Source organism: Rattus norvegicus, chromosome X (genome assembly GCF_021556685.1).
Source record: "Rattus norvegicus strain SHRSP/BbbUtx chromosome X, alternate assembly SHRSP_T2T, whole genome shotgun sequence".
NCBI lineage: Eukaryota > Metazoa > Chordata > Mammalia > Rodentia > Muridae > Rattus > Rattus norvegicus.
This window is the reverse complement of record NC_141554.1, coordinates 53,814,613-53,838,744: the sequence shown is the minus strand read 5'-3', so window position 1 is coordinate 53,838,744 and position 24,132 is coordinate 53,814,613.

Genomic DNA, 24,132 nt, shown 5'->3' with positions numbered 1-24,132 from the left:
AAAGCCATCTCTCCCATTGCCAGCTTCATTCAGTTGCCTTTATATAGGGTTGGGGTTTCCTGGGCCTTTCCTCTTTGAGTTTGACATGTTTGTTCAGGTCATCCTTGTTTATTTCCAACCTAAGAGACATTAGAGTTACTTCAGAAACATAGCTGTGTATCGGGAAGAGCATTTTCAGAGAGGTATAAATGAGAAGGAAAACACGTGCCGAATGAGGCTGTCTCACTTCTATGATCTCAGGTACCAGACTGAATAAAAAGGTTAAAAATGTGGAAACTACATGTGCATCAACATCAATCTCTCTGCTTCTTCTCTGCAGACAGGATAATGCCAGCTGCCTCATGCTTCTGCTACGATGCTGTTAATAAAAAATAAAATGTGTTTGTTCTTAAACTGTAAAACAGAATGTCCTTCTGCCCTTAATTGCTTCTGCCAGGGATTTTGTCACAACAATGAGAAAATTACCACATGTATAAAGGAACCTTACATACCACCATAAAATGAAAGAAACAGGAGTTCTCATCATAAATATTTCAACTGCCTGTGATAAGTCATTTTAACTAGTACTCAATTAGAGGTTAGAGAATAACATTTTACTTGTCTATTCATCGTGACTACTCCCCTGTAAATTAATATACTGTATCAACTAATAACTAAAGAATAAAACCAAATAATTGGGGAAGTTGTATAGTAAAAAAATATTAGATTTTATTTTAAAAAGTACTTTCTTTGATTTCTCCACTTTAACTATGCTGAAATATCTTCATTCAGCTTCAGTCATACAAAATATTATTTTTAATGAATAATTGTGTATAAAATTTTAGAAGATAAATCATATAGAGATTATACCTCCATTTGTATAATAAATGGCCACAGATCACTGGAAATATATAATATATGAATTTACAAGATTATAATATCCTAAGACTGTGACAAATTTCTATAAAACAGGGGAAGTTATACCAATTGCATAGAGTTACATGAAATAATCAGGAGAATGCTGGTACCTGTTTTCTGTAATAATTTGTACAGATTATATGTGTTTCTTTAAATATATAATTGACAGATTATGAAAAAATATGTTTAAAGTATAAAGAGAAAATATGTTATGAATTAGATTAAATAGTTTTAATAAAAACCTTTGAAGCTTTTTTCCTCAATATATTTGTCATATAGATTTCTCAAATATTTAATCTACATTATTGCAACATGTGTTCCTTTGGACACATTAAAATATATGTATCTTTGTATTTGTTGTATGCCTAGTAGAATAGAGGCATAAAGCAGTATGAAGTTATGGGCTAAATCTGACAGCTTCTTAAAATTCAATAGCACAGTCATGAAAAATTCTTAGGTTGTTAAGGTTAGACAACGTGGTATAAAGCAGTAACTCTAGCACCTTCTAGGTTGCAGCAGCAGGTTTGTAAATTTGAGGCCCCCATGGACTATACAGTGAAAACTAGTATAGCAAGCAAAGATTTAAACCATCAATGGACCAAGATTACAATGAGAATATTGATCATGTTCATGAAACAGTTTTATAGAGTTTGACCTAATATATTTATATTGTGAAATATCCTGTTCCTGAGCAAAAGAAAATATTATGTTATTTAAATAATTGTTGAGCTCTAATAATTCTTTGTTTCAAAAAATACCTTTAATACAGTCTCTATATCGAGAATCTTAAAATTAATTTTCTCTGTATTTATTGATATAATGTTATTTTATGTGTTATGTACTTCTAGTCTTTTAATGAGTTATACATATTGCTTACAAAATTCAATATTCTACTTAATCTCCTTTCAATTTTTCACTAGGTTTCCCAAATAGAATAAAAATCACAGACTATCACTGTAAGTACATATTGTTTTATTTGAGGCCAATCTTTTCTGTTTTATCCTCAAATCCCTTATAATACTAAAAATCTATTTAAAATATCATATTGTTGTCTATCTTTCAGTTAACTTAGTCCTACTGTGTTTCTCATAAGAATACTTGGTAAGCCATAATTCTAGGTACGTCATCATTATCATTATATATCCAATCATTATTATTTTCTCTATCAGTTTGAATTTCACCAAATATCTTTCTGTATTTATTTCTTTGAAAAGTAGAAAGTTTACAAACCATGAAAATTCAGAAAAACATGATATTAGGTATCACTTAATTTTCGATTGGTTTAATGAAACATCATGACCAAAGCAATTTATATAAGTCAGAGTTTAACTGTTCTTAAAGCTTCAAAATATTAGACTCTATGATTGTACAAGAAAATCACAGCCTCAGCTGCTTCAGCAGCAGCTGAGAGCTCATATCTCTTGTTCCATTGGCAAGTAAGTAGCACAAGTGCATTGGGTTAGACACTAGGAATTTGAATCCTTAATAAATACTAAGTACAATGATGTCCCTCCTTCAGCAAGACTACACCTCCTAACCATGCTCAAATATCTACTGGGGATGTAGTTTACAAATATATGAGCTTTTAGTGCCATACTCATTCTAACGACCACACATTTCAATTAAACATTCAGCATTGAATTAGTTAGGCTTGTGCCTTTTATACATCTATTTCAAGTATGATTCAAATAAGTGTTTTAATAAGGTCATATTATACAGACTTCTGCCAGATCTGAAGTAACTCAGGGAAGAAGATTACTGCCATCATTTCTATTGAATCCTAATTCTGAAAGGCAGACATATTCCACAAGAACAAGCAGGTCACCCTTCATATAATGAAAACTAAATGAGAATAGACTCTTTTGAGGCAGTCTTTCTTTGTAAACTAATCTGCTTTTGGACTTATGGTCCTCCTGCTTTCACCTCCAAAGTAATTTTGACTTCAGATATGCTACCATGATTGACTTAGTAAAGAACTAGAGAGGTGTAAATATTTCTTGGGATCTTTAAAAAACTAAGTATAATTAAGGACTCAAAATCAAATGAACTAATATAAAGTACAGACAGAGTCAGTAAAGTGGGTAAGAAGGACTTTGTACAATGCATGCAGTGTTTAATGTAGGTTTAGGAATTTTAATTTCAAAACAAGCTTCATTAAATTAAGGAAAATAATTTAAGACAAATGATACTCTTGCTAGATTGAGGTATGTAGTAATGACAAAGGTAACACACAGAGACAATGTTAAAACTAAAAAAAAAAAAAACAGAAATACACTAAAGTATAACTTTATTGAAAAAAAATGGTTTTAATTATGCATGAGACCAAATTTTTACCAAAATAAAATAGAAAATTATTTCATGTTCATAGTGTTTATCCATTATACTCTTAGTGTTTTGGAATAAATATAAGATCAGTAAGACCTAGTTATTTAATGTGATAGATATGTTGGCTTCAAAATAGATATTCAGTGGATTCAGCAGTGCCAAGAACCAATCGTGCTTTGAGAGGATTCTGAAGAACTGGTGTCTGGGGGTATTAAAACAAATTACTGGAAGTTAAATCTTGGGTCCAAGCACATGGCCTAAGTGTTGTTTGTGATAGCTTTCAAGGTTGCTCTCTCTCTCTCTCTCTCTCTCTCTCTCTCTCTCTCTCTCTCTCTCTCTTACACACACACACACACACACACACACACACACACACACATACACACACACACACACATCAGCTTTCTTTGGCTATTCTAATACCTCTAGATAGCTCATCTTCTGTAGGTAATAAATCTCAGTCTTTTACTTACATATCAAATTAGTCATTACTTCATGTTCCCTTTTGATTATCCCATGAATCAGCATCTCATGACTTAGGTTTTTGTGCATAAAAAAGTGAAAGCAAATACACCTTTTATCTTTTTACATTGGAAATGAATTCAGAGATCTTCCTGCCACTGTCAAGCACAGACATTAGATAGTTAAATGGGATGCCTATGCTGAAATTATCATTCCTACCATGCCTGGGTCTGGACCTAAAATCCCTCTGTCTCAGACTGACCTTGAACTCAGGAATCTTCTTGCCTTTTAAGAAAAAATACCAGCAAATAAAATAAAAACCAAAACAAAGAACAATAACAAAAATCTCCACCACGCTCAACCACAGTAAATTTTAGCTGTGTAGGATCACTACTCCCTAAATCTTTCTATCTACTTCTTTAGTATCTTTTTAACAAACTGCTCTGCTAGTATTGCTGCCCTTGTTCTTTTAGGTCTATGAAACTACTTACATAATTCATATTGAATCCTTATATTTTGCACAATTGAGATATTATATATTATTGAACTCATATTTTCAGAATTCTTTCCCACAGCCTTAAGGGCTATCTTGAAGGTCACAGCATTCGCCATCTTGCTGAGACATTAGCTAAACCCGCATGTCCCAAAATCATGCTGTCTATGATTATCGTGGATTCATTAACTGTATCAGAGAGTATATTCCTCAAAGGAGGAACATGAAGTAAAATTATGAAATCATAAAAGAACAAATGAAATCAAATCATGCTAACAGATGTGAAAAACTAAATGATAGAATTTTCTGCTTCTTTTAAGATATTGTGGAAAATTCATAGATAAAATGGATAGTTTTCTAGACAGATATCATATACCAAAGTTAAATCAAGAGCAGTAAACTTTCTAAACAGGGCCATATCTCCTAAGGAAATAGAACAACTCAGTAAAACCCTCCCAACAAAAGAAACCCAGGGCCAGATGGATTTATTTAGGAATTCTACCAGACCTTCAAAGAAGGCATGATATCAATGTTTCTCAAAGTATAATATAAACATAAACAGAAGGAACACTACATACGTCATTCTATAAAGCCATAATTACTCTGATACCTAAAACACGTGAGGATTCAACCAAAATTGAAAATGATAGAGCAATCTTGCTTATGAATACAGATGCAAAAATACTCAATGAAATTCTTGCAAACTGATTCCAACAACACATCAAAACCATCATTCATTGCTGTCAAGTAGGCTTCATGCCAGGGATGCAAAGTTGGTTCAATATATGAAAATCCATTAATATAATGCACTACATAAACTAACTAAAAGGAAAAAATATTATCTTCTCTTTAAATGCAGAAAAATCATTTGACAAAATACAATACCTCTTAAGGTTAAAAGTATTAAAGAGATCGGGAATTTAAGGCCCATAGCTTTACATAAGAAAAGCAATTTACTGCAAATCAACAGCCAATATCAAATTAAACAGAGAGATACTTGAAACAATCACATTAAAATCAGGTACAAAATAAGTATTCCCACTCTCCTCATATCTATTCTATGTAGTACTCAAAATGCTAGCTAGAACAATAAGAGAACAAAAAGAGATCAAGGATAAACAAATTGGCAAAAAAGAAATAAAGGTAGCACTATTCGCAGATGATATGATTTTATACATAAGAAACCAAAACAACAAAAAACAAAATAAAACAAAACAAAAAAAAAAAAACAATTCTATGAGAGTGCTTCTTTAGCTGATAAAATACTGCAGCAGAGTGGCCAAATATAAAATTAATTCAAACAAATCATTAGCCATTAGAGAAATGGTAAACAGGCTGAGAAAGAAATTAGAGGAATAACTTACTTCACTATAGTCACAAATAATATAAAAATATCTTGGGGTAACTAACCAAGCATATGAAAAATAAGTATGACAAGAACTTCAAGTCTCTCAAGAAAAAAAAATCAAAGAAGATCTCAGAAATTGGAAAGATACCCCATGCTCATAAATTGGCAGAATTAACATAGTAAAAGTGGCCATCCTACCAAAGACAATCTACAGAATCAATGCAATCCCCATCAAAATCCCAACACAATTCTTTAAAAGCATGGAAAACGCAATTCTCAAATTCATCTCGAAAGGCAAGTAACCCAGAAGTATAAAAACAATTCTTAAGAATAAATGAACAGCTGGTAGAATCACCATCCCTGAACTCAAGCTCTAATACAGAGTAATAGTGATAAAAAACTTCATGGTATAGGAACAGAGACAGATGAGTTGATCAATGAAAAATAATTGAAGACCCAGAAATAAAACCACACACTTAATGCAGACTTGATCTTTGACGAAGAAGCCAAAAATATACAATGGAGAAAAAAAGCATTTTTTAACAGATAGTGCTGGACTAACTGGATGTTTGTATCTAGAAAAAGTGAAAATATCCAATATTTGTCACCTTCCACAAAGTAGCTAAAATCCAAGTGGATCAAGGCCCTCAAAATAAATCCAGATACACTCAGTTTAATAGGAGAGACAGTGCGAATGAGCCTTGAACTCATTGGTACAGAGGGAATTTTCCTGAACTGAAATTCAATGGTTGATTCTCTAAGATCAAGAAGTAATAAATGGGGCCTCATGAAACTGGAAATCTTCTGTAAGACAATGGACATAGTCAATAAGACAAATCAGCAACCTACAGATTGGGAAAAATCTTCATTAACTTCATATCTGATACAGGTCTAATAACCAAAATATATAAAGAAGTCAAAAAGCTAACCACCATAAAACCATGCAACCCAATCAAAAAATAGGAAATAGATCTACACTGAGAATTCCCAACAGAGGAATTGCAAATGGCTGAGAAGCCTCTAAATAAATTTTCAAAGTCCTTAGAGGTCAGAGAAATGCAAATCATAACGACTTTGAGATTCCACCTCACACCAATCAGAATGCCTAAGATCAAAACCTCGGGTGACAACACATGTTGGTGAGGATGTGGAGAAAGAGGAGCACTCCTCCATTGCTGATGGTATTGAAAACTGGTACAACCTTTCTGGAAATCAATTTAGATATTCCTCAGAAAATTGGAAATAGATCTACCTGTACCACTCTTGGGCATATACCCAAATGTTACCCTACCACCCCACAGGACCACTAATTGCACTGTGTTCATAGCAGCCATATTTGTGATATTGAGAATCTGGAAACAACCCAGATGTCCCAAAACAGAAGAATGAATAGAGAAAATGTGGTTTATTTACATAATGGAATACCACCCAGCTATTAAGAAGGCAGGCAAATGAGTTTTGTAGGCAAATGTTTGGAACTAGAAAATATCATCCTGAATGAGGTAACTCAGACCCAAAAGAGCATGCATGGTATGTACTCACTAATAAGTGGATATTAACCAAAAAAGTACAGAATACAAAAAAAAAAAGGTACAGTACACAGAATTCTAAAAGGTCAACAAGCTGAAGGGCCCAAGTGAGGATGCATAAGGCCCATTTGGGAGGGAGAAGAAAGCAACCACAAAGGAGGCAGGTGAAGTGACCTTGATGGAAGAGGGCACAAGGAAGTGAATGTGGTAACATGGCCAGTTATTGGGTGAGGGGAACAGGACTGAAACCCTGGGGTCTAGCGGAAATAATGAAAAGAGATAACCTCAGGATGTAGAAGATGAGGGAACCCTCCAGAATCTATCAGAGGGCTGGGGGTAAGAGACTCTCAGGACTCAAAGGGTGAGATCTTCGATGAAATACCCTGAGGGTGGACTTGTATAGGCCAATTCCAGCAGAAAGACAGGGTGTTGAATGATGGATGGGGTTGCTATCCCATAGTCAAAACTCTGACCCTTAATTATTCCTCTATGAAAGAGCTGCATGGATGAAAATGGAAAATAGCCTGAGGAAAAGAAGGTGCAGTGACAGGAAAAATGTTGTATCCAGATCAAAGGGAAGCCCCAAGGCCTGACACTATTACTGAGACTATGGAGCAATCAGAAAAAGGGACCTCTCATAACTATCCTCCAAAAGACTCAACAAAGCAGCTGAAAGAATCAAATGTAGGTATTTTCACCCAACCAATGAACAGAAGCTGCTGATCCCTGTGGGAGAATTAGGGAAAAGCTTGTGAAAGCTGAAGAGGAGCGCAACCCTGTAGGAGGACCAGCAGTCTCAATTAACCTGGACCCCTGAGATCTCTCAGATACTGGATCAACATCCAGGCAGCATACACCAGCTAATATGAGGCCCTCCACACATGTACATAACAGGAACTGCCTTGTCTGGGTTCAGTCAGAGAAGATGCATCTAACCATAAAGAGACAAGAAGATCAGGGTTGGGGATTTAGTTCAGTGATAGAGTGCTTGCCTAGCAAGCGCAAGGCCTTGGGTTCGGTCCCCAGCTCTGAAAAAAAAAAAAAAGAGAAAAAAAAGAGACTAGAAGATCCAGGGAGTTTAGAGTCTGTTGGGGTGGGTGGCATGTGAACATCCTCGTGGAGACAGCTGGTTGAGGAGGAGAATTGAGTTGTAGAACAGTTGGAGGTTGGACCCGGGGGAAAATAAAATCTGGAGTGTAAAATGATAAAAGAAATTAATAATAATAATAATAATAATAATAATAATAATAATAATAAGTTGTGGTTAATCACCCTCTTGCCAAGGACAGGGATTGAGAGCAGCTAGTTTTATGTCACAGTCTAACCCTAAAGTATCAATGCATATACATGCATAAATATATATATTCATATTCTCATAAGAACAACTACTATAATCTTTTACTATTAAATGCATTACATACTCAAAATAACATCCTCAACACTATAAATGGAGACTATTCAATGAATCTCTCCACTAATAAATCCTGAATTTCTAAAGCAGTACCTATCTTGTAACTAATATGGAATGTTCTTTTACCCTCTACAGAAAAATAAAACATATAGAATTTATCTAACATATGTTTAATGTGAAGAATTATGTCAAATTACATAGCATGATACTGAAAGCATTATATATTTCACAAATAATAGCTCACAGGCAATGGTTGCTACTTGAAGTAGACTCTTAAGAAGCTGAGCATGAGATTGCAATTGAGAGGTATATGATTTGTTAATTATTCTCAAGGAAAATTTCTAAACAGATAACAGAATAGTGAATAAATTAAAACTTATATTCTCAGGTCTCTATGCTTGATCTGACACTGATTGAATGGACCATGGAGCACAAATAATATTTCAGAGATATCTCCTCCTTGAGTTACCTCCTGACATTTCGATGCTTTTTTATCATGAGATCATTCATTCATTGGTTGAGGCCTAGTCTCTAAGAGTGGAGAAATATCATTTGCTATAGGAAATGTGGCAGGTAATTTTTGAGTTTCAACTTGACCAGACTTAAGATCACCTAGAATTCATAGCTCTGGTCATATCTCTGAGGGCATAACTGAGGAGATAAGATCTAGCCTAAATTTGAGTAAGAGTATCTGTTCTGCTACAGTTAAGACAGGTTAGAAAAAAAAAAGAAAAGAAAGAAGCAAAAATGAAAACTTATACTGTAAGTCAGCGTTACTTCAGGATATTTGTTTCTTGACTGTAGGTAGAATGTGAATGTTGAATATACCAAACTCTAAAACTAAACTATAATAATTGTGTCCTTTTTAAGATAGGTTTGCTTTTGGCTATGGTTTCTTTTAAAGAGAGAACATGATATTTGGTGTATAGTATTTGGCTGGAAGACGTGAGAGCAAATAGAGAAAGAAAAGGATATGATCAAAATATATTGTCTCAGAGGTTATCTGTCATTATTTTTTCTATAATTTATTGAATAAGCCAATCAAAAAATACCCTAATTCAAGGGGATCATTTATCTAAACTTCAATAATAAAATGTATTTTTTAACTTTTTAAAATTCCCCAATAGTAGATAAAGAGAAGTGTTGATGTTTGCTCTGCTTCTATGCATTATAATGCTAAATTCTATATCCCAAAGCCTCCTCTTCTCAAGACCAGTTAATTCTTACATATATCAGCTTTTGATTGGCAAACTTTGTTCTTTAATTTAAAACTATTGGTTGAATAAAATGTCAACTGACTCTAGATGTGAAAAAGAGGGGTAGGCAAGGCTTTGGTACTGGGTTTGTATCTAAGGAAGAGAGCATGTGCAAGTGGAGAAAGAGGGAAGAAGAAAGAAGTTTACATGAGGTAGTTGGATCATGAACACATGGCCATGAGCACTGGACTGATGGAGCAGAGTCACCCAAGGTGGAACATGGATTATTGAAAAGGAGGCAGATAAAATAGCATAGAGGGTTAATAATTTGTCCATTTCTAATACTTGATTTAAAGATTATTATAACAATAATGAATTGTGTCTTTTAATTTGGAACTAGATGAACTAAGTGGAGTAGAACCCTCCAAACAATGTTTACTACAACATTTTGACACCCAAAACGGCAAAAGAACTTACTTTTAACCAAAACTCACTTTCAGATTTTCAGATAAAAGTAACTCTGTCTCTTTAAAATAGAAGCTGGTGGTTTCTCAGAGAGTTGGACCTGAGGGCCCAGCTATACCACTCCTGGAAATACACCCAAAAGATGGTCCAACATATAATGAGGACATGTGCTCCACTATACTAATAGCAGCCTTATTTATAATAACCAGGAACTTAAAAGAATCCAGATGTCCTTCAAAGAAGAATAGATACAGAAAATATGATACATTTGCAAAATGGAGAACTACTCAGCTATTACAAAAAACGACTACATGAAAATCTTAGGCAAATGGATGGAACTAGAAAATATTATCCTAAGTGAGTCACAAAAGAACACATGTGGTATGCATTCACTGATAAGTGGATATTTGCCGAAACGTTTGGAATACCTAAGAAGAAAATCATACATCATATGAAATTCAAGAAGAAGGAAGAACAAAATGTGGATTGTCTCATTCTTCTTCGAATGGAGAACAAAACACTCATGGGAGGAAATACAGGGGAAAAAACTGGAACAGAGTCTGAAGGAAAGGCCATGCAGAGACCGCCATACCTGGGGAACTTTCGCACATACAGTCACCAAACCCAGTCACTATTGCTGATGCCAAGTAGTACTTGTGGAAAGGATCCAGATATGCGTGTCTCCTGAGAGGCCCTGCCAGAGCGCTACTGATACAAATTAAGATGGTGGCAGCTAACCATTGGACTGAACAAGGGGACCCCAATGGAGGAGTTAGAGTAGCCTGAAGCAGCTGAAGGAGTTTGAAACGCCATAGGAAGAACAATTATATCAACCAACAAGACTCTTCTGGAGCTCTCAGGGACTAAACTACAAACTAATGAATAGACATTGAGGGACCCATGGCTCCAGCCACATATGTAGCAGAGGATGTCATTGTCCAGCATCAATAGGGGGAGAAGCCATTGGTCCTATGAAAGCTCCTTTCCCTGATGTAGGGCAATGCCAGGGCATTGAGGTTGGGGATGGTGTCGTGGGAGTGGGAACATCCTCATAGAAGCAGGGAAAGGGGAGGTGGTATGGCAGAGGAGAGCAAGCTGATAAATACGCAAGAAAAGCAAAACTAAAGGTTTTTTTAAAGGTAGAAGCCATGGTGATGGTGGCTATGAAGGCAAGATAAAATGTTTCCTTAGCAAAGTCAGTTTTTTCCCTAAGCCTCCTGCTGTTATATACAAATGTTGGAACACAAGCTACTTTGTCAGTGTGATTCCAAGCCATCAAAATGTGAGCTAACATACAGCTGTGTTCTCTGTGCTGACTGCTCACCAGGCAGCAAAACCCATGATCCACAAATGGAAGGCTTAAATTCCAGTCTGAGCTCTGTCCAAGCTCTGGTCTTCTCTCCAGCAGAATTACAGCTTTACATGATCAGGACAAAGTCTCTGCAAATCATGAAACTCCTATAGGAAGCCTAATGCAGCTCATGAAAGCCAACATGAAATAGAGTGTCATGCTATTTAAAGCGACCAGTCTCATTAGTTGTGGGGGTCCCACCAGAGAACTGAAAACAGCTCAGCCTCGTACATATTACATAACACAGGCCAAGACCTGTGAGCACATACTGTATACATGGATACTAAAATAGCAAGAAGTTTAAATAGGTTAAATACAGAAGAGAATATTTGGACTCCATATAGTCTTTTTTGATTTATTAAAACAAATACGGTTTTATGTTCAAAGATAATGATAGTGTACATCATCTTTGAGAGAGGTCGAAGTGGAGCAGATATGTATGAAAACAGCTACTAGATTGGGTCAGTCTATAGTTCTAATAACTTTAATCTGCTGTGTTTTCATCAATAGAATATGGAAAAAGACTTTGGATTCCATCTATCCTGATAAAAATCAGATTGGACAGGAGACCCACTGAAGATCAAGGCTACAGTTAAAAAGAAACAAATCAAGACCAAAAACAGGTAACTTGTGTATGATGATCCTGCTATTTGGAAACTATTCTGAGAATGGTTTAGAAAAAAATGTCTATGCCTAGCAAATAGACCTTCTTGGCTACAGAGTCCTCAGGAGTCTTCATGCCATTGTTTTAAATGGTGTATGTAAAAATTGATATTACGGTCTTGGATACATTCTAAGTAACTTTTAAAGATAAATAGTTTTTTTTTCACCTCCTCTGAGAGATAGCAGAAAATCATCACTTGGTCTTGTACACTAAACATTCTATACAAAAGTCTTTATAGGACTATATATTGCTCATAAAATTTGTTTCTTGCAGAATATAAGAACAAAACGCAACCAAGAATGAAACCTTCAAAATATTTAGCCTTGGGATGCTGAGTTGCTGAGGCTTATTGTTCTAACTTCCTGCCAGATATTACCTCAGTCTACATTAATGCTTTTTCTTCTAAAGACATGTTTCAAAACAGCTATCTCACTGTGTTCTGCATCATAGACTGTTCCAGTCAGGTTTTCAGTAAGGCCTGAAATGTTTCACCACATATAGTCTAGCTAGCAATTGCTGAAGGTAGATTTGTTTTATTTGTTATTGGATATTTTGTACATTTACATTTCAAAAGTTATCTCCTTTTTCTGCTCTCTAAAACCCCCTCCCCATGCTCCTATGAAGATTTTCCCACTCCCACCTCAATACACTGGCATTCCCCTACACTGGAGAAATGAGCCTTCACAGAACCAGGGCTGCTCCTCTTAGAAAATGACATCCTCTACTACATATGCAGCTGGAGCCAGAAGTCCTTCCATGTGTACCGTTTGTTTGGTGGTTTAGCACCTAGGAGCTCTGTGGGGTCTGGTTGGTTGAAATAGTTCTTCCTATTAGGTTGAATTCCTTTTCAGCTCCTTCAATCCTTTCTCTATCTCCTCCAGTGGGGTCTCCATGCTCAGTCTGATGGTTAGCTGTGAGCAGCCTCATCTCTATCAGTAAAGCTCTAGCAGAGCCTCTCAGGAGATATCCTTATCACGTTCCTGTCAGCAAACACTTCTTGGCATCAGCAATAGTGACTGAGTTTTGTGGATGCATATGGCATTGTTACATAAGTGGAGCAGTCTTTGGATGACCTTTCCTTCAGTCCCTGCTCTACTCTTTGTCCCTGTACTTCCTCCAATAATTATTAGTTCCCCCTTCTTTTATATTGGATAGTTTATGTATTTGCATTTCAAATATTATCAGTTCTCCAGGTTTCCCCTCTCCCATACCCCCTCCCCCTGCTTCTATGAGGATATGCCTCCACTCACCCATTCTGACCTCAACACCCTGGCATTACCCTACATTGGGAAAATGAGCCTTAACAGGGCCCAGCACTTCTCCTACTATCGATGACAGATGATACCATCCTCTTCTACATATGCAGCTGGAGTCATGACAACCCCCACATGTCTACTCTTTGGTTGATGTTTTAGTTCACAGGAGCTCTGTGGAGGTTGGTTGGTTGATATTGTGGTTCTTTCTATATTCCTCCCTTTCAGTTCCTTTAGTCAAGTCTCTAACTCCTTCATAGGGGTCCCTGTGCTCAGTCTGATGATTAATTGCAAGCATGTAAATCAGTATCAATAAGTCTCTGGCAGAGCCTCTCAGCAGACATTCATATCAGACTCCAGGCAGCAAACACTTAGTGGCATCTACAATAGTGACTAGAGGACTGAATAATCATCCACACTTTGGTCTTTTTTTTCTTGAACTTAATATGGTCTCTAAATTGTTTCTATGGTATTCTGAGGATTGGACTAATATCAATTTATCAGTGAGTGTAAAGCATGTGTGTTATTCTGCAACTAGGTCACCTCACTCAGGATGTTCCATCCATTTGCCTAAGAATTTTTAATCATTGTTTTTAATAGCTAAGAAGTAGAACACAATTGTGTAAATGTAACACATATTCTATATCCATTCCTCTTTTGAAGGACATCTGGATTCTTTGCAGCTTCCTGCTAGTGTAAATAATGCTGTTATGAACATAGTAGAACATGTATCCTTGTTACATGTTAAAGCATATTTTTGGTGTATATGCAGGAGTTGTATAGCTGGGTACTCAGGTAGCACTATGTCCAGTTTTCTGAGGAAGCAACAGACTCATTTTCAGAGTGGTTACAACAGCTTGCAATGCTACCACGAATGGAGGAGTGTTCCTCTTTCTCTACATCCATGCCAACACCTACTGTCACCTGAAATTTTGATCTTAGACCTACTGACAAGTGTGAGGAGGAATCTGAGAATGGTTTTGATTATCATTTCCCTGATGACTAAGGATACTGAACATTTCTTCAGGTACTTCTCAGCCATTCTATATTCTTCAGTTGAGAATTCATTGTGTAGTTTTTAATAGGATTATGTGGTTCTTTGGAGCCTAACTTCTTGAGTTCTTTGCATTTATTAGATACTATTCTTTTATCAGATGTAGGATTGTTAAAGAACTTTTCCCAATGTGCTGGTTGCCTTTTTGTCCTACTGACAGTATCCTTTGCTTGTTTTAGACATAGAGTTCCTTTTAGAAGACCCAACAACATTAGAAAATGTTTAGTCTTAAAATCCATGAAATAATACCTTTTACAATAGTCACAAATAATATAAAATATCTCATTGTGACTTTAACTAAGCAAGTGAAAGAACTCTATGACAAGAACATTAAGTTGCTGAAGAAAGAAATTGAAGAAGATATCAAAAGATGTAAAGATCTCCCATGCTCATGGATTGGCAGGATTAATATTGTAAAAATGGCCATGTTGGCAAAAGCAATATACATATTCAATGCAATCCCCATCAAAATTCTAACACAATTCTTCCTAGAGTTAGAAAGAGCAAACTACAAATTTATTTGGAATAACAAGGATAGATAAAACTATCCTCAATAATAAAAGAACTTGTGCAGTAATCACCCTCCCTGACCACAAGCAGTATTAGAGAGCAATAGAGTTAAAAAGTGTATCGTATTGGTACAGAGACAGGCAGGTAGATGAGTGAAATCAAATTGAAGACCCAGAAATGAAGCCACACAACTATGGTCACTTGATCTTTGACAAAGTAGCTAAAATCATGCAATGGAATGAAAACTAGTATTTTCAACAAATGGTGCTGGTTCAACTGGAGGTCAGCATATAGAATAATGCAAATTTATCCATTCTTAACGTCCTGTACAAAGTTTTACTACAAGTGGATCAAGGACCTCCACGTCAAACCAGATACACTCAAACTAATAGAAGAAAAAGTGGGGAGGAGTCTCAATCACAAGGGCTCTGGGGAAAATTTCTTGAACAAAACACCAATGGCTTATGCTCTAAGATCAAGAATCGACAAATGGGACCTCATAAAACTGCAAAGCTTCTGTAAGGCAAAGGACACTGTGGTTAGGATGAAACAGCCACCAACAGATTGGGAAAAGATCTTTACCAATCCTACATCTGATAGATGGCTAATATCCAATGTTTAAAAAGAACTCAAGAAGTTAGCCAACATAGAGTCAAATACCCCTATTAAAAATGAGGTAAAGAGCTAAACAAAGAATTCTCAGCTGAGGAATATCAAATGGTTGAATAGTACCTAAAGAAATGTTCTATATCCTTAGTCATCATGGAAATGCAAATCAAAACAACCCTGAGATTCCACCTTACACCAGTCAGGATGGCTAAGATAAAAAACTCAGGTGACAACAGATGCTCTTAAGGATGTGGAGAAAGAGGAACACTCCTCCATTTAAGGTGGGATGGCAAACTGCTACAACCACTCCGAAATCAGTTTGGAGGTTCCTCAGAAAATAAGGAACTACATTACCTTAGGACCCAGCTATTCCTCTCCTTGGCATACCCAAAAGATGCTCCAACATACAACAAATGCACATGCTCCATTATGTTCATAGCAGTCTTATTTATAATAGCCAGAAGCTGGAAATCACCAAGATGCCCTTCAACAGAGCAATGGACACAGAGAATGTGGTACATCTACACAATGGATTACTGCTCAACTATCAAAAACTATGACTTCATGAAATTCATAGGCAAATGGATTGAACTAGAAAATAACATCCTGAGTGAGGTAACCCAAACCCAGAAAAACGGACATGGTATGCACTCACTGATAAGTGAATATAAAGAAAATATACTTTCCTCATCAAAAATAAAAGGTAAAATTAGTAAAGGAATTCCTCAAAATGGTATGAAAATTCAATGGATGACATAAGATTCATTAAAATCCTTAAGTATATTGATAACATCCAAAGATGAGAGTGTTGATGTCTAATTTTGAAAGAGGACTGATGGATTCTGATTATGTATCTATAAATGAACCTATAATAATCTGATAAGGTGTTTTGAAGCAGAGCTGTAATTTTACTCACTGCATATTTGATGGTGATAATGAACTATTATTCCTGACCACTTTTACTAAGTGCTAGGATTGCAGATATATACTGCCATGTTGACAATTCAAATATTATAATGATATTATGTTGTGTATTTATGTAGTTGTTTTCTAGAACCATAATACAAATGTATCTTACATTAATCAAAAAAAAAGAAATAAATGAATTTAGATATGAAAACTCACTTCAAGATTAGCCACCATCTGACTTTTGCTAAGCCAGTCAGTTTGTCTTGCCTCTCCTCTAGGTTAGCTTACCTATGTATAAACTATTTATTTACCACCTCTGAAATAAATTATTTATCTTATCATGGATAATGTAAATAAATCTGTTTAAAAGTGGATATAAGGCAGCCATTTGATGACAGTTTTAATGCTCAAACTAAAGAAAGCTTCTCCTTTTCATAGTAGGCATTTTGAACTGTATCAGTAGTATCCCCTCTATTCTATCTCACACACACACATACATAAATACAAACACACACGCACACAAACACAAACACGCACACACACAAGCACACACACATGTGCATATTTCTTAGCTGACTTGGATTATAAAAGCAGCATTGCATCTGTGGAACTAGTTGTGTTACAACAACATGACTGATTCATATAACATATATTAGATAACTTGAAATTTAAACTGGTCCTAACATCCAAATAGTGAATTTTTCATCCTAAAATATCTGTCTTAAAAATTAATAATAGTCATGATGCTAAGCATTCATGAAAAAGGTAGAAAATTTTCTTGTACATCACTATGTAAGCTTCTCATAGTCTGAAAATTCAAAAGCTAGCACAGTTAATCTTAAACTGTGCAATGTTTAAAACAAAACTTCAAAGTATAGTTACATTTAACAGTGTGTGATTTTCTGACACACAATCTTGGTAGTAGTAAATAATGGTACTAACATCCAAATTCTCCTAAATGATTATAAGGAAATGAACAGCAGTAGAATATAGTACAGCAATATATAAAATATGAAAAGCATAAAAACAATATTCTAGGAAGCCTAATTTTGTTCTACATGATTGAGTCAGAGATGAAAATGGTAACTCCACCTTACAGTATACTATTTATAAATTCATGTTTATGTCTCTTGCTCTACTTTTTCCTTAGATTTTTTTCTCACCTTTGTTATCTCACGTGTATTCAGAGACACTTATTTCTGAAGGGAGATTGTGTTTGAATAGGAGAACACATGCTTAATAAGAATGTGTTTTTGAGTTTATTGTTCAGAATCAATGATAGATTTAAAACTATTTTAATATATATTCAAAATTATATATTATTTTCAACACTATGTTTACATAAGATTAAGATTCAGACTTTTTCTTTGAATTCTTTTAAAAAGCATAGAAACTTAAATCTAATACCTTTTACATACAATCAAAACTGACACGAGCCTTGTCAGTTTTACTTTTAATTACCTCCTGAATTTATTGGTTTTTTGCCTATTTTTTCTCCCTGTACCTACATATAGCTACCTAACATTTCAGTACAAGTTAATACAGCTTCTCAATATATTTCCGTGCCCCGGACTCCTAGTAGCCTTTTCATTTTACACATTGATTAAAAAGTAATCCTCCTGAATCACCTGCAAAATGTAGTTGAGAATTCTTAACCTGATTTTCAAAACTCTTCTTTTTCTGACCTTCGTCATTTTCACAGAATCATCTCCCATTACAATCTTTCAAGATGTTTTCTGCCTATTAACTTATTCCCCATGGGATAACAAAGGATATCATTGCTCAGTGTTCCTTCCATTTGATATTTCTCTTTTCTTCTCTGTGTAATCAAACCCAATATTGAAAGTCTTGCAAACTGTTTCCTTCTACTGGCTACTTTAATAATTAAACTTCAGCAGACACATAATAGTTAACACTCATGTGAAAAGAGAATTCAAAAACTTAAGATATTGACTTTATTTTTCAAATTACCATGAAGTTTCACAAGAAATGCATAACAAAAGTTTAAATTATTATTTTTAAAAGACTAATTCAATAGGCAATGGATCTGTATTACAACATTACAATATGGAATGTATCTGAGATTTTGATAAAGAGAGCTAGGAAAAATATGTTTTTGTTATGGTGGTGGTAGTTTTGGATGTTGTTGTAGTTGTAGTTGTTGTTGTGGTGGTTATTTTTAAATAAGCCAATAAAGTTAAACTAAAAATGTTATTCTGATTGATGAAAGGAACAATCTTATGAAGAAAGATATCAGAAGTTCAGAAATGGTTACTAAATAGAGGGCTCAGCAACTAGCAATAGTTTACTGCAATCAGAACGAACTGATTTTGAAACACCATCATTAACGTATTTGGAAAATAAAAGCTGACAGTTCTATTAGTACTTGTAAAACTATAGATAACAATACAGCAAGACAGATCCATAGTATTCCCTAGCCAGACATTTATACTATTTAAATTTAGGTTATATCATATAACAAAGAAATTGAGGAACAAACAAACACACACACACACACACACACACACACACACACACACACACACACACACACACATATATATATATATATACAAACACATTTTAACAAAATGTAAGAAAAATACCCATTTCAATTATAACTCTCATCTCTGAAAAAAGTCATGCATCTTTAACTGATATTTATAACTATTTTCATCTACTACCCATTCTGAATTTACTGCATTCTAAGCAAGTATATCAGCAGGTCTTAGATCTTTTCCTGGTGGAATGACCCACAGCATCATTACTGTTGGGTCTGTGCCCTTTGTCATCCTGCCTTGACAAGGTTGTTGTAGTTTCCCCTTGCCTTTAAAGGTGACATAGCAGTACCAAGAGGTGCTCTAAAGGATCTCCTGCATTCCAGATATAATCTTATCTCCACTGTGCAGAAACAGCCCAATTTCCTTTTGGTAATATGGATCAATCTCTGTTCCTAATACTGCTATTCCTTTCTTATCCTGTTGCCTTAAGGATATCAGAAGCCCAAAGCAGTTGTAAAAAGTTTGGGTTTCTAGTTCAATCGAATGTTTAATTAATTAATTAATTAATTTTTGTCTCTACTATCAGGAACCTTCCCCACTCTGGAATCAAACTTCAAGACCAGTCAAATTTAAGATTATGAGAACAGTGAACAAATATTTCCCTTGTGGGTTACTAGGGCTACTAGTGAGTGGAAGAATTTCCCTTTTTACCCATTGGTTCTTAATCTGAATTATGGGAGAAAAGCTGCCATATATTGAATAGTGATTCAAAGCATACACATCTTTGTGGAGAGTCATTCCTCATCCTATCTTACTGGAAATATGTCTTCAAAATGCCACTGCAACATTCCTCACTATCCTGAAATATTTCTGGATCATGGGAACATACTAACATCAGTGGGTTCCATGATTATGAGCCCACTGACACACTGTTCTTGCTGTAAAGTGATTTTCTTTTTCTGAAACTATACTGTGTTGGATTGCATCTTGGTTGATAAGTCTTTTTATAAGTTTATAGATGGTGCTATTGGCAAGAAGCACTGTGTACACAAAAGTCAGATTCATAACCAGAGTAAGTATCTACTGCACTAAGGGGAAAACATTGTCCTTTCCAGAGAGGAAGTTATTCAATGAAGTAAACCTGCCACCAGGTTGCTGGTTAGCTACCTGGGGTAATAGGACCCTAATTGGTGTTCAATGTGGGGTCTGCTCTTGGAACTCAGCAGTAGTTGTACAGCTTTGGTAAGTGGAAGTCCATGTTGTTAAGAGTATACATAATTTTCTGTCTCAGCCATCATGGTCATTCTTTTCATTGGCCCAATGGAGATGACAGGAATGGCTAGGGAAAGACTGTTTACATAATAGAAGCTGAATGTTTATATAACAGGTCACCCTATCTACTTCATTATTAAACTCCTCCTCTGCGGAAGACATCTTTTAATGAACATCCATAAGGCACACAGATAACTTCAATCCTTTGCCCATTTGGGGCATTCTAACCTTATTCTTCTTCCCAGATTATTTTCTCAAGAATTTTGCACTCTGATCTTTCCAAGCCCCTAACCATCCAGACAAACCATTTGCTACAGCCCATGAATCAGTGAACAATCATACATATGGCCAATTTCCTTTCCAAACAAAATGTGTAACCATGTGTACTATCAAAATATATGCCCTCTTTGAAGATTTTTCTTTCCCAATGTGTTTCAGAGTTGTTCCAGAAAGTGGTTGTAAAGCAACAGTGTCCACTTCTACACGATGCCATATAATATGGAGGACCATCAACACATCAGTCCGTAGTCTATTCCTAAGTCAATATAGCACATCACTTGATGGAATAGATGTATGCTCAGCCCTAGAAGTCATTGTAATGGAAGTAGAAATCACAGGAATTTGGGCAACTTCTTCAAGTATCTTGCATGGAAACTGCTAGAGCCTGATTCCGTATATATCATTCCCATTTGATAATGGATCCCTTCTGTTCATGTCCTACATTATAACTTGGCATGCTGTATGACACCCAGCTTATTATTAGAAGTTAAGGTCACATGGTACTTTGGTGTTCCATTCATTGTCAAACATTCAGAATTCACTAAGGCCAAATAATAGATATATAGGCCTAGGCAAGAACTGTTTTACAAAGGGTTGTCCTCAGATGATGGCCTTGCTCCAAAATTCCAATGTTGCCTTCTGTGATTCACCTATAAGACCCTGACCAATGGTACAAATATCATCTCTGTCTTCCACTGAAACTTCAAGCCCCTTCATGTCTGTTGGATCATATGGCTCAAGTTATAGGGAGTTTCAGTCTAAACATTAGCCTGGACCTGTTGAAGAACTTTCTTCATTTCAAGGTTCCTTTTGAAACTACAGATTTCTGAATTACTTGGTATATGGGCTAAAATAGTAAATCCAAATGAGGAATGTGCTATCTCTGGAATCCTATTAGTCCAACAAAATGTTCTAATTCTTTCTTTTTGATAGGAGTATCCAGATTAAATAATGTATCTTTTACTTTAGAAGGAATATATCTGTGTGCCCTGTGGCACTGGACTTTTAAGAATTTTGCTAATGGAGAAAAACTTCAAATTTAATTACATTTATTTACCAACTTCTGATGAACATAGGCATTACCAATGAGCCCAAAGTGGTTCACTTGGTCCAACCACTATAATGTTGTTAATATAATGAAATAACATGATTAATATCCCTTTGGAATATGTTATAGTACAAAGATGGAAAGATAATGTATCATTGAGTTAAAACTGTGAAGGGAGACTGGTTGCCTTTTCCATTGAAAGTACATCACTTCTGGTAGTCATTATGAACAGCTGCTGATAAAAAAAGGCATTTGCTAGAAAAATACCTGCACTGCATATATCAAGAAATGTGTTAATCTGTTCAAGTAAGGACAATACATTTCATACAGCAGCTGCTGTTGGAATCATTATTTGATTAAGTTTACAAGAATCAACAGTTTTTCTTCATGATCCATCTGTTTCCTGCACTGGCCAGATAAGAGACTAAAACAGAGAAATGTTGGGCAAACCAACCCCTGCATATTTCAACTCCTTGATATTGGTGTTAATTTTGAAACGTGCTCCATAAATGTGATATTGTTCTTTGATTTGCTTTTTTCCCTGGAATAGGCAACTCTAAAGCTTTTCATTTATCTCCTTTCAATCATAATATTCTTTGCCTCACAAGTCATAGAATGAGTATGAGTATTTTCCCACCTTCTAAGAATATCTAACCTAATTATATATGCTGATACTGGGGAAGTAATCAAAGGAGGAGTTCAGGGACTCCCTGGACCTGTGAATCAGACATCATCAAAAATTCCACATATTACTAGAACTCCATAAACATGTACTTTAAGTAAAGAGCCAAAATGTTTCTTGGGATCTCCTGGAATCAAGATCAATTCAGAGCCAGCATATAAAAGACCCCTGAAAGTCTGATTGTTTCCTTTCCCAAGTATAGTTACAGTTACAAAAGGCCATGGTTGGGAAATGACAGCCTTCACAATAGTACCAAATAACATAAAATAACTCTGTGTGACTCTATCCAAGCTAGTGAAAGATCTGTATGACAAGAACTTCAAGTCTCTGAAGAAAAAAATTGAAGAAGATCTTGGGAGATGGAATGAACTCACATGCTCATGGATTGGCAGAATTAATATAGAAAAAATGGCCATTTTGCCAAATGCAATCTACAGATTGAGTGCAATCCTCATCGACCTTGCAAATCAAATTTTCATATTGTTAGAAAGAGCAATTTGATAGTTCATTTGGAATAACAAAAATCCCAGGATAGCTAAAAATATCCTCAACAACATACAAACTTCTTGCATGTCACAGCATCGTTTTCAACCTCAAACAGTGTTACAGACAACAATGAACTCTGTGATAAAACTGACCAGCTTCAAATGTGTAGAAATATTCTAAATGTACTTTGTAATAGAATCTTGTCTCTCATAGTCACAGAGCATTACAAACATATAAAACTATAAAGGGAAATTCTCACAAGTTGGAAAGCCTACATAAAGTTCTGCAGGCAACTAAATAAAGTTTGGATCAGGAGATATGGCCCTCTGTCATATCTGAAAACACATGTACAGTTATCTTTATGTAGACTCAAAAGATTGTATTTAGGAATAAATATGCATATACAAATTCATACAAAGCCTAACAATTAACAATGAAAGAGACCAAGTATTTGAAGTAGAATGGGGAGGACTATATGCAAGTCTTTCCCAGTAGGAAAGAGAATATAGAAAGACTGTAATTCAAATAAAATATCAAAATAAAAAAAGTTCTCTAAATTCTCTAATATATATAAAAATTCTACAAAACTCATATTTTTATGTCCCCAAAAACTTTCCACTCTGAACACAACTCATTGCCAAAGATAAATTAAAAGCCTCTTAAAATACATTCTTTATATTTTAGTACTAAGGAAAGACTGCTAAATTACTACAGCACATTACCTCCTTAGAGTAGATAATGAATAACAATAGTCTTCAAATTGACCATATGGTTTTTGTCTTTCAATCTGTATAATAGAATAAATTTATCTATGCACATATATTTGACAATATCTCAATCTCTGAGATAAAGCCTACTTGGTATGTGTTTTTGATGTGTTCTTAGATTTGATGTGCCAGTGTTTTATTAAGAATTTTTGTATCATAAGGAAAATATACCTGTACTTCTCTTTATTTGTTGGGTTGTTATGTGCTTTGTTTATCAGTGTAACTGTGGCTTTATAAAATGAATTGGACAATACATCTTGTGTTTATATTTTGTGAACAAATTTGAGTAGTACTGGCATTAAATTTTCTTTGAAAGTATGGTAGAATTCTGCACTCAAACCATCTGACACTGTGAATTGCTTTGGTTGGGAGACTTAATTAATTTTAATTTTATTTCATTAAAGGATGCAGATCTGTACAAATTCCTTATTTTTTCTTAACTTTGGTAGGAGGCATATATAAAGAAAATTATTCATTTCATTTTTCTTTTCCAATTTGGTGAAACATAGGTTTTTAAAGTATGCCCTTTTGCGTACAGATTTCCTCAATGTCTTTTGTTAAGTCTTTTGTCTTAATTTTTTTCAATTTAGATCTCTCTCACCTTTTATTTAATGTTCTTCA